Here is a 5,387-nt window from a genome sequence, read left to right on the forward strand (position 1 = left end):
ACTCCCTCTAACTTATTGACATATGAGTTTTATCAAGTAATATTCCTTGACGAGCAAAAACAAATATTCAAAAGTTCATGTAAATTACCGACAAGAAAACACTTTATAGAATAGGTTTCATTTTATCTTTTGTTTCTCGACTAACGAAAACATCATAACTCTAATTCCATATGTGCTAGAGTAAAAAAAAAATTTACACCACATATTTCAAGGTGTTTTAACGATCTTAGTTTGAAATAAGTTTCAAGATATGATTCATAATTACTACGTCATGGCTCTACAACTTGATTTAGAATGAAGTATAACTCATTTGTTGATCAAACTATTTCAAACAATATCCGATTCCTCTTCTTAGTCATACAATTGCACTAAGATGTTCTTCAAAGATCAATTATGATATAAATCAACAATCGCTAAGATGATCGTAAAACATGATACTAAAGTACTCTCCTTTCCTTTTAGATTGGAGAAACTTTTATTTTTCTGCTTAAAAGTGTCACAACTAGGAATTCTATACCATGTAAAAACATTAATGATAACATTTGTGAACCAAAAATGTGAAAGCACGTATGATGCTTATTCAATAACAACAAATTTTCCATCAAACGCTCTATGCAAGCACTTCACATAGTCAACAAATAATTGGAAACCCTATAAATCCCGGTTTAAGTCCATTATGGACTAGGATTTCCTTATTGGGCCTAATGGGCCAATAAGCTTTCAATTTGACTATTTTGGGCTTAGAACTCTTAAATGGGCTCTAATAGGACCTACTTCCATTTATTTTAACATTTTCAGCTATATTGGGCCTAGAACGAAATAAAATACCCTAATGGACCTTATTGGGCCATAACTAACCTAATTTGCCCTAATGGGCCATAAAAACTCATACTTGATGAATATTGGGCCGTTAATTTCTCTAAAAGGTCTAATGGGCCAAAAACCATCAAATTAGGCCCATATTATGGACTCAAACTCAAAAAGGCCCAACACATTCCTCTCCTTAGCCCATTCTCAACCAACATATTTAAAAAAGGGGGAAATGGAGGTTGACTTTGGAGGTGACACCTCCATATTACACAAAAAATAATAAAACAATTACATCCCATACTACCATGCAAGACTCATATATCCATGCAACTCTCTCTCTTCTCCCCTCTCTTTTCTTCTTCGACCGACAAAATAAGGAGAATACACCCACACAACTTCAAACTCTCATTCCAAGTTTTGTTTAAAACACTTTCCTTTCCTCCACCAAAATTTCGAGATCTAAGCCTTTTCAAGAAGGTTGTTCCATAATAATCATCATCATTAGTAATGTAACGTCATAAAATTTCCAACCAAAAATTTTCATTTTTACAACCATCAAAACATGAGTAATAAGTTTAGATTCCAAAGTAACAATGTAGTCACAACCGATTACATAACAAAAGATAACAAAATAGTTTCCCCGAGTGTGTGTACGGTCACGCTGGCGCCTTCCCACGGTCCTCACTCGTACCTGAAACACATAATGCAACAATTGTAAGCATAAAGCTTAGTGAGTTCCCAAAATACAACATACGCACATACGCCTTTCCAGGCCTTGACCTTCCGGTCCATGTGTCTCAGGGGACTTCCGTCCTGACTGGGTAAACCTTCCGGTCCTACCCACGTCAACCTTTACAGTCCATATGACCACGCCTTCCGGCCCATATCAAACACATCATACATGACACATATAGCAAATAACTTAACACACATAAGGCATATATTTCATATCACATTCGACCTTCCGATCACACAGTCAAAACCCTTCCGAGTACTGTATAGTGAGAAGACTTACCTCGTAGGCCTCGCTAAGTCGCTAATCGTGAATCCTGGAATCACTCGGGCTCGAACCCTCGAGCTGCAATCCTCCTATGATATTATAAATCTATAATTATTACTTGTACCACTAAGGTGGACCATCCATATCAAGTCAACACAGGTTGACTTGGTCAACAGTCTTTAGTCAATTTGGACCAGACTCGGCGAGTGCACAATAGTGACTCGGCAAGTCTACGCGTTTTTACCAACTCTCAAGAATTTTCCCTTTGACTCGTCGAGTACTCCCCCGACTCCACGAGTTCCACCTGGGCCCGAATCACAGGGCCACCGCGACTCAACTCGCCGAGTCGAAGGTCAACTCGGCGAGTCCTAACCTGACTCGGTCCACCTGTCAAAACCTTTCCAACTCTCTGCGTCTCACTGAGTCGCCCACAACTCGGTCCGGACTACACACAGGATGGTCTCAAGGACAATCTTCAAGCGACTCGTCGAGTCTGTTCTTCAGACTCGGCGAGTCCATGCCATGCACCAGCTAAAACAGGATTTTACGGTCATATCCGTTCCATAAATACATAGATCTGGCCTTCCCAAGCTTATTTGTCACGTAAAGTCTCAGTCTTGGTTGCCATGCAATGCATACAAGGCTTATTTTGAAGAAACAACCTCTAATATGGCAAGTTTAACTTCTAACTCAAAAGAACGGACATAAAGCTTGTCATAAGGGGTCTCCTGGACCTGCTAAAGTCCAGATCTAGGTCCCATATCCCCATGGGACCTCTCATACTTCTTATTCAAGCCAAGAAATGCAAGAAGAAACCCTAGATTTGGCACATCAACACAAAACACGAAGTTTGGCTCTGAAAATTACCTCAAGAAGACTCCCTTGATGAAATAGCAATAGATCTAAGCTCCCCAACACTTCAAGCTTGCTCCTCTCCCTCATTTCCTTGCAAAATCACACAAAATGATGAACAAATGGCCTTCCAACACACTCACAAGGGCTTACAGACGTATGGAGGCTCTTAGGGTTCAAGGTGGCCGCAAATGAGGGCCATAAGGTCCTTTAAATAGGGCTTAGGACCGGGAAATTAGGGTTTCATTAAACAGCGCGGACTCGCAGAATCCATCCCTTGGACTCGCCGAGTCCGGACGCGAACCCCCGCCCAAAACCACGACCCGACTCGGCGAGTTCGACCACCAACTCGCCGAGTCCCCTCACAGAATGCCAAAAAATATATGAAATGAAGATACCTGGGGATCCGGGCTGTTACAAGTAAGTTATTGTTTAGATCCATAACCTAGAATCTTTACTTCATCAAAACTTCTTCCTAACAAACACAATTCTCTTAATCTACTCCTTGGATGCTCCTAAGTTTGAAATCAACCCAAGAAAGCTTGCTAGGGCCAAAAAATAGCATCAAACTCTTCCCATTTCTTCTTCAAACCGAGAAAAACTAAGCAAGGTGAGTTCATACCCCTCTATTTTCAGTTTTCATATGTTTTATGGGGTAGAATACAAGTAAAATGTGTAGATCTATGTGTATGTGTGTGCTATGTGTGATTTCATGTGCATATGTGGTAAATATGTGCCAAAAATGAAAGATATTTCGAGATCTATAGTTCATAAGGAAAAAATATGTGATCTAGGGTGTATTGCACATAACTAGTTAAGAAAAATCTACAATATAAGGGTTAAAATACACATGTTACAACATAAGACTCATTATTGGGTTATTTTTGTCAAATAAGAAAAAGTTTGGGGAAAGATTGTAATTCACGGATTCTTAAGGACTAAAAGAGTCAAATCAGTAAAAATAATTGTTTTTATGGATATCATACTATTTTAAGGGCTATAAGTGTAAACTATAGCTTAATGGGCCAAATTTTGGGCTCTTCGGCCCATTAAGCCATAACTTGCGAAAATTTCAACTTTCAAGGGAGTGAAATGATAAACTTCTCAAAACAGGCGGTAAAAAGGGTAAAAAAAACTATTTCAGGGGTCAAAATGATGTATTTTCCAAACAAGGACAAAAAATGTAAACTTTTTGGATTTTGGACCAAAATTGTAAAAAGTTGCAAAATTTTAGGCTTTAACCGAAAAATACGTTTTTGGAAGGCCTAAAACTGCCAAAGAATAAGTTTTTGAGCTAAAACTATCACTTGAACAAATCTTTGGGTCAAAAGTGTCAAGAAAATGGTTTAAGGGCTTAAAATATCTTTTTTATTTTTTTATTTTTTATAAAGGACTAAAATTGTCAATTTTACCCAAGAAGGGATGAAAGGGGGTTCAAACCATGATTTTTGAGTCAATTATTTTATTTTTAAGATATTTGAGTTAAAATAAAAATACCAAACTACCATTCATGAAAATGGAAAGATGAAAATACGTAACATTCCAAACATCGTTAAAAATAACTAACCGGCCTTGTTCTGGTGCAAAATTAACAATCACCCAATCAAACTTTCCAACAATTAAACTACACCTAAAACAAGTAAACATTCAAATCTTTTGGCTTGAAAGTTCCAATCATGATTTTTGGGCCTTTGTGAGCCATTAACATGATTTTTGGGCCCAAGGGATAATAATACATGTTATTGGGCCTTCTATGACCCAATTTCATATTTAAAGGACCCTCAATGGATTTTAAGTGCTATTAGGCCTTAGTAGCCCATTAGCATTGCTAGTAAGGTCCAAGTAAATCAAATGCAAAATGGCCCAGTGTGTCCTTCGTATAATCCATAGCCATAAATAATTCGCAGGAATAGTAGGATCTTGTAATCATCTTCTCCTTGTTTATTAGGCCTATCATCAATCCAAGTAAACAAATACAGGTCGATAAGCAGTAGTAATCAAACTAAATTGGCATTTAGTGAGTAATAACGGGTGGCACCAACGTTTTCCGGTCGTAGTCTGTAGTTATAATCAAAGTCTCCTGGAGAGAGAGCGAGAGTTTGTGTATAGATCTATACGGGGGTGACTCCCCCACACCTGAACTGTTCGCTACAGATAGACTCAGCCAGTCTAGGGTGATAAAATCTTAAGATCAATTCCGGCGTTCACCAGAGTACCAAGACAGACGAACTACTGATTATCATGCATGATTATAACGACTCACATAAATAAATCCAATATTAATCAGGTAATCAAGGTAAATCAAAATCATTCAAGGGATGGGATAACAATTCGAACAGTTATATGATATTCTTTTTATTTTCGGAAATCATCGGGTTTTCCAGGGAAGTTCAACATTTTTCACTAGTACTTTGAATATGAAGTTTTCCAACTATACACGTTTTGAATTCATCATGCATATATTTAAGGATCTTCACACTTATATAAACAATGGTCTTTTCAGAAAATATCGGATTTTCTGGGTTGTTTTCTTACAAAGTACACAAAACATTTTCATATCAAACTTGCTTATGAACTCACCAACATTCCATATGTTGACCGTTTTCAAAATAACTTGTATTCTCAGGTAACACGTAAGCTGAGGAGTAGTACCAAGTATGTTAGGGTGTTGTGCTTTTGAAAACTATCAAACATTTTATGTTATGGATTTGTAATGTTAAAAAAT

This window comes from Lactuca saligna, chromosome 5 (genome assembly GCF_052625555.1).
Source record: "Lactuca saligna cultivar CGN05327 chromosome 5, ASM5262555v1, whole genome shotgun sequence".
NCBI lineage: Eukaryota > Viridiplantae > Streptophyta > Magnoliopsida > Asterales > Asteraceae > Lactuca > Lactuca saligna.